This window comes from Silene latifolia, unplaced genomic scaffold (genome assembly GCF_048544455.1).
Source record: "Silene latifolia isolate original U9 population unplaced genomic scaffold, ASM4854445v1 scaffold_372, whole genome shotgun sequence".
NCBI classification, from domain to species: Eukaryota; Viridiplantae; Streptophyta; class Magnoliopsida; order Caryophyllales; family Caryophyllaceae; genus Silene; species Silene latifolia.
This window is the reverse complement of record NW_027413300.1, coordinates 66,468-74,533: the sequence shown is the minus strand read 5'-3', so window position 1 is coordinate 74,533 and position 8,066 is coordinate 66,468.

Below are 8,066 nucleotides of genomic sequence, written 5' to 3'. Positions count from 1 at the left end.
GGTCCAGTGTGACCATGGTTAATGAGTTAGTTATATTGTTTGGAATCGATATTGAGATGGAAATATTGTTTTGCGGTTTTATCCGCCACCACTCACCCTTTGTCCTTGGTCTTAGGGTCAACGATGAGAATACGATATCTGGTTATTTGGAGTAATGTATGAGTGAGACGGAGTAATGAGTTGAGACTTATTAATTAATGGGAAAATAGAGTGAATCATATTATGAGAATATCGTGGAGTAAGTTTGTGGTTGAGAATAGTTTATGGGGAGTGTTTTTATTATTCTCTCTGTTTATTTTTATTTTTACATGTCCGTGTTTCCACGCCATGACCAAAAACTATTCTCGCTTATATTGAGGTATTATCTCATTACTCGGCTTTCCTACCGACGTGTTTTTTCCCTTCTCCGGGCTACTCGTCCTGGGGGTAGTTCCTTTCTGTCTTCAGGTTTTATTTCAGGTTACTTCCGCTGCAGTTCAAAAGGATTTATATTTCAAGTGAAGATTTTATTTAAAGACTTTATAAAAGTTTTGGTTCCATTTTGTATTCTTTCATTTTTAAAAGAATTTGTAATAAGAGACTTTGTATATTGATTATAATACCTCTCTAGTTTTGCTCAGTATTGTATATAAATATAAGTTTTTAATTAGCCGAAAATGAGGGGTGTTACAATTGGTATCGTAGCGGTTTCTTTCTTGGCTAGTGTTGAGATCTTCATATCTAACACCACTTTTTCACTTTTTCAAGTGTTTTATAAAATTCTTGTTTGAGTCACTTTTGGTTAATATTTTCTAATATTTCAAATTTCGATTTAAGATTTTATTTTAAGTTCGGGGACGAACTTTATTTTTAAGGAGGGTGGATTATAATACCCTAAAATTTTCAAAAGGGTTTCAGTTTTTCTTCAAATCCAACTTCGAGGACGAAGTTCCTTTTAAGAGGGGAAGATTGTAATACTACTAATATTTTTGGTATTTTATTTAGCTTGTTTTACGCCTTTAAAATAATTTATCTCAATAATATGTCAAATTGAAAATATTTATTTACTTTATTTTACTATTTACTATTTTATTTGGAAAGAAGTTGGAGTCGTAGTATTATTAGATCTAACCTCGAGCCCAGCTTATACTTCCCTTCTAATTTTATATAAAACCCACGATTTCTTTTTTTAAGACAACGTCAAAAGCAAACCCTAAGCTATCTTATAACTCTTTTATCCTTGTTGCTCTTCTGGTCATTATTTGGCAGCTATTGCCTTACTTTTGCATCTCCATTATTTCCGTCTTTATCTCCTACACTTTAATGGATGATCACCATCTTAATTGGAATATAAAGCTCGTTTTGAAACCATTCAAAAGAGTGTCCATGTTTTATAATTTTCTTCTCACGAAATCAGATTTCACGGCGTTGATTTTAACGAAGTAATCGGCTTTTGAGTTTATATTGGAAGTAAGGTAACACGATTTTACCGATCCTAATATTATTAATATTGTTCGGGGTTTTATGCTTTATGTTCTAATTCTTTGTCGAATTTATGTTATGTGCTTACAATAATATAGGGCGATTGACTTGTTATACTTGTTATCATATGATAGTACTAATAATAATAATAATATTCTTTATTATTAACTTGATTTTATTTGGTGAGATGGGTTGACATGATAGTCTAAGAGACTAATGGCGTAGTTAGCGAGTTAGCGATAGTTGCGAGGACTCGTGAGTTATGCGGCGGGAGGGTTGATGGGTGAGTGTAATATCTTGTAGTACGACAACTATGATTTGGTATTAGTGGATATGTACATGTGAAATTACTTGTTAATGTGACAATAAGGATTGGTTGACTAGTCAATGGAAAAATTGAGTTCGACTTTCATACGAAAGCTAGGTTTATACTTTTGAGATTTGGATTTTTATTATTGTATTGTTAATTGTCGTTCCTTTGATCTCGGCTCGTGGGTGAGTAGCTTAGAGTTATACTCTAAGTGTTGAGCACGGTTCTTTGAGCCTTTGATAATATTGATATTGAAATTGAGATGGAAATTGGTTACTGGTATTGAGTTATAAGTCACTAGTTTAGAACCCGTGCAAAGTTGCACCTAGTTAAATACATTTACATATTTTCATGTGTAGACATATATTATATTAATTTATAAAAAAATATTTTTATCATATATTGACCTATTTATTTTATATAAAGTACCTGATAATTACACATGTCCCATATTACAAAAAGGAAATGAGATGGCGCCACCGAGTGGTACCCAATTTGAGTACCGCCTGGGGTACAATCGTACTTTCACTAAATATTTTCATTTTCCTCTATTAATTTTTAAATTTCGAAGAAATTAAAGGTAAAGGGTTATTTAGAAACTTTAAAATTTATATTTAATAAAAATAATTTGTTTTAGGAAAACTGAAATTATTTGCATAGCAAATTATTATATCGTTTACAGGTTTGTTTATTACAATGACGATCTTGGTACTTTTCAGTTCTCATAAATCAAAAGCATAGCAAAACTCATGAATTCTATAATAAATTATTCGCCTAGTGTCTTAGTGGGAAACAATGAAACATTAACTCTTCAATTACTTCATGACTTCACGTCGTCCATGGCTCTCCATCGCGCGTTTGCCCAAATAGACGTATTTCAACATAAATTTTACATAGTAGTATTTACTTGATGGAGGGACTACAATTTCATTTTCAAATATTTAAGTGAGTTGTTCGGCCGTGATGAAGATTAGTTTTTTTTTTAAAAGAAAGTATTGAAGATCGCAAAATGTAATTACTTGTGAAGAATCTCGTAGATGGAAGCAAAGTAAATGATGAACACAATACAATGATGAACATATTTATTGATGAAGTTATTTTTTTGAGTAAAATATTATTGATAAAATTGAGTTTAGATAGTTTAAATATGATTGAATAGAGATTGATAAAATTACAACCCTACCCTTGAGCAAATGGTGCACAAACGAAAACAAATATTTTAATTTTAATTATTTTTATTTTTCATTAATTATGGTGGCGCCCTATCGCCACCTTGTCATATGTTGAGACAATGATTTTGTCTCAGAATGTTGTTAGATTTATTTTAATCAAGCGTACGAATTGACTTGAACTGACGGGTTAAATGTAAATGAAGTACTATTAGAGAATGTGTAAAATTTCTTAATAAATTAAAAAAAGATATATTTAATTTAGGATACATTAAGAAGTAAAATGGAACCATAAACATAAAATCTTACTAAAAACAATAAAAATACACAAATTATTGTTCAAAACTATCTTAGTTGGAAGATTTTCACAACCGATTTGAATAAAAGAAAAATGGAAGGATTGATGTGAAATGTCTTTAAGTTATTACGGTTTGAACTAACACCAATTAATAAAAATAAAATGAAGGTATAAATTTTGACACAAATTCTCATTTAAGATAGGTATATCCGTCATCACCTTAAGAAGGGTCAAATATCACACATAAGACAAAAACATAATGCATTAATATTAGCAAAAGGTTATTTTCCGGATGCTATTTTTGCATTTGCGGAAATTAATCTAATATAAGTATTCCTTTTCCCTTACAAATATTAACAAAAGGTTTCTCTCATCCATTTATGCAAGTAGAGTGTTATTTGACCCGTTTCTATTGTTGAGACTTGAGACGAATATATCCATTATAAGGAAGATTTACTATTTTAATTTTAATAAGTGTAATAATGAAGGGTAAGTCTAATGTAAATAGGTTTTACGCGCGGAATTATGAAGTTTAGTGGTTAAAACTTGGGTAAAGTTACAGGGACCCAAGTTCAAGCCTCCCCAAGAGCAATCTTGTGGATTATTTATAAGTGAGTCCAAGTTCAAGCCCATCATTCTTATGTGGCTTACCTGGTATATGGGTTTACCCAAAGCACAACAAAGATGGCGGGTGCGGGTTCCATCGTCAACAAAAAAAGAAAGAACGGTTTTACAATGTGATAACTAAAGACCTTAATGCGACTTATTATAGAAAATAGTTATTTGTGGAAGTTATTTTAGTGGGGGATTTTAGGTAAATAATCACTTGGTTTTTAAAATAATAATGCTTATATAAGAATTCTTGAATAATGAAGAGTAGATGTACAATATGAAAGTCACTTGTGAATAGCTAATAAGTACAGCAAGTAATTAGAGCAACAACTTTAGAAAGGATGAGTTAGCTCTTCTTGAATCCCATAAACCTCATCACAGTCACCATAACACCAATACATTACAATTACCCTTAGCTCCTTCATTAATGTCACAAATTAAAATTATTCATCATCTTACAAAAACTCTCAAAGTTTTACTAATCCAACATCCGACGATGTTATTATTGTAAAGAAAAAATAATTTTGGAGTAATCAATTAATCAAAATTATAGAGTAGGAAATAATCAACTAATTTAACTAAGAAAATAATTGGAGTAATCAATTAATCAAAATTATAAATTAAAAGAAAGTATGTTAAAAAGATTAAGATTAATGTCTTTAGTGGAATAAAGACTTTCATTGACAAAAGTATAATTCATCAACGAATTTCCAATTCACCAATTATATAAATATATGTGTGTTGATTTATGTTTAGATCATCTCGATTGTTAAGAAGGTTTTTTTTTTCTGTATTTGTGTTGCAAGATTAACTTACTGATTTTTACAAAACTAATTGGATTGGAGTACATGGTTTAGATGATGGAATATCTCAATAACTTTGTTTAGATGATGGAAAATGGTTGAAAAACGTAATCTTAAATTGCACGATTACTTTGTTAGGCAATTACTCCGTATAATATAATATAGTGAATAGTTAATCAATAATTAATACGGAGTAATTAATTAGGCTGCTTATAATATCCGTAAATTATATTGACTTATTTTTGGTTAGTATTATAAAGATTCATTTATTGAGCCTATATATGTTAAGTGTATAAAGTATAAATGGGCTGAAATGATGCCCAAATTACAGATCAGCTAGGCGGGAAAAGGCATATTTGAGGATCATTGTGCATAGGACACGTGTCAAGTGGTTTCTCTATTATACTTGTATATAGATGGGGCCTTTGAGCCGAGTTATTTTTATGGTCCAGTGTGACCATGGTTAATGAGTTAGTTATATTGTTTGGAATCGATATTGAGATGGAAATATTGTTTTGCGGTTTTATCCGCCAGTTCACTCACCCTTTGTCCTTGGTCTTAGGGTCAACGATGAGAATACGATATCTGGTTATTTGGAGTAATGTATGAGTGAGACGGAGTAATGAGTTGAGACTTATTAATTAATGGGAAAATAGAGTGAATCATATTATGAGAATATCGTGGAGTAAGTTTGTGGTTGAGAATAGTTTATGGGGAGTGTTTTTATTATTCTCTCTGTTTATTTTTATTTTTACATGTCTGTGTTTCCACGCCATGACCAAAAACTATTCTGCTTATATTGAGGTATTATCATTACTCACTTTCCTAGGTGACGTGTTTTTTCCCTTCGGGCTACTCGTCATGGGGTAGTTCCTTTCTGTCTTCAGGTTTTATTTCAGGTTACTTCCGCTGCAGTTCAAAAGGATTTATATTTCAAGTGAAGATTTTATTTAAAGACTTTATAAAAGTTTTGGTTCCATTTTGTATTCTTTCATTTTTAAAAGAATTTGTAATAAGAGACTTTGTATATTGATTATAATACCTCTCTAGTTTTGCTCAGTATTGTATATAAATATAAGTTTTTAATTAGCCGAAAATGAGGGGTGTTACAATTGGTATCAGAGCGGTTTCTTTCTTGGCTAGTGTTGAGATCTTCATATCTAACACCACTTTTTCACTTTTTCAAGTGTTTTATAAAATTCTTGTTTGAGTCACTTTTGGTTAATATTTTCTAATATTTCAAATTTCGATTTAAGATTTTATTTTAAGTTCGGGGACGAACTTTATTTTTAAGGAGGGTGGATTATAATACCCTAAAATTTTCAAAAGGGTTTCAGTTTTCTTCAAATCCGAACTTCGAGGACGAAGTTCCTTTTAAGAGGGGAAGATTGTAATACTACTAATATTTTTGGTATTTTATTTAGCTTGTTTTACGCCTTTAAAATAATTTATCTCAATAATATGTCAAATTGAAAATATTTATTTACTTTATTTTACTATTTACTATTTTATTTGGAAAGAAGTTGGAGTCGTAGTATTATTAGATCTAACCTCGAGCCCAGCTTATACTTCCCTTCTAATTTTATATAAAACCCACGATTTCTTTTTTTAAGACAACGTCAAAAGCAAACCCTAAGCTATCTTATAACTCTTTTATCCTTGTTGCTCTTCTGGTCATTATTTGGCAGCTATTGCCTTACTTTTGCATCTCCATTATTTCCGTCTTTATCTCCTACACTTTAATGGATGATCACCATCTTAATTGGAATATAAAGCTCGTTTTGAAACCATTCAGTAGTGTCCATGTTTTATAATTTTCTTCTCACGAAATCAGATTTCACGGCGTTGATTTTAACGAAGTAATCGGCTTTTGAGTTTATATTGGAAGTAAGGTAACACGATTTTACCGATCCTAATATTATTAATATTGTTCGGGTTTTATGCTTTATGTTCTAATTGTCATTTAATTTATGTTATGTGCTTACAATAATATAGGGCGATTGACTTGTTATACTTGTTATCATATGATAGTACTAATAATAATAATAATATTCTTTATTATTAACTTGATTTTATTTGGTGAGATGGGTTGACATGATAGTCTAAGAGACTAATGGCGTAGTTAGCGAGTTAGCGATAGTTGCGAGGACTCGTGAGTTATGCGAGCAGGAGGGTTGATGGGTGAGTGTAATATCTTGTAGTACGACAACTATGATTTGGTATTAGTGGATATGTACATGTGAAATTACTTGTTAATGTGACAATAAGGATTGGTTGACTAGTCAATGGAAAAATTGAGTTCTGACTTTCATACGAGAAAGCTAGGTTTATACTTTTGAGATTTGGATTTTTATTATTGTATTGTTAATTGTCGTTCCTTTGATCTCGGCTCGTGGGTGAGTAGCTTAGAGTTATACTCTAAGTGTTGAGCACGGTTCTTTGAGCCTTTGATAATATTGATATTGAAATTGAGATGGAAATTGGTTACTGGTATTGAGTTATAAGTCACTAGTTTAGAACCCGTGCAAAGTTGCACCGGTTAAATACATTTACATATTTTCATGTGTAGACATATATTATATTAATTTATAAAAAAAGATTTTTATCATATATTGACCTATTTATTTTATATAAAGTACCTGATAATTACACATGTCCCATATTACAAAAAGGAAATGAGATGGCGCCACCGAGTGGTACCCAATTTGAGTACCGCCTTTGGGTACAATCGTACTTTCACTAAATATTTTCATTTTCCTCTATTAATTTTTAAATTTCGAAGAAATTAAAGGTAAAGGGTTATTTAGAAACTTTAAAATTTATATTTAATAAAAATAATTTGTTTTAGGAAAATCAAATTATTTGCATAGCAAATTATTATATCGTTTACGGTTTTGTTTATTACAATGACGATCTTGGTACTTTTCAGTTCTCATAAATCAAAAGCATAGCAAAACTCATGAATTCTATAATAAATTATTCGCCTAGTGTCTTAGTGGGAAACAATGAAACATTAACTCTTCAATTACTTCATGACTTCACGTCGTCCATGGCTCTCCATCGCGCGTTTGCCCAAATAGACGTATTTCAACATAAATTTTACATAGTAGTATTTACTTGATGGAGGGACTACAATTTCATTTTCAAATATTTAAGTGAGTTGTTCTAGTGATGAAGATTAGTTTTTTTTTAAAAGAAAGTATTGAAGATCGCAAAATGTAATTACTAACGAAGAATCTCGTAGATGGAAGCAAAGTAAATGATGAACACAATACAATGATGAACATATTTATTGATGAAGTTATTTTTTTGAGTAAAATATTATTGATAAAATTTAGTTTAGATAGTTTAAATATGATTGAATAGAGATTGATAAAATTACAACCCTACCCTTGAGCAAATGGTGCACAAAC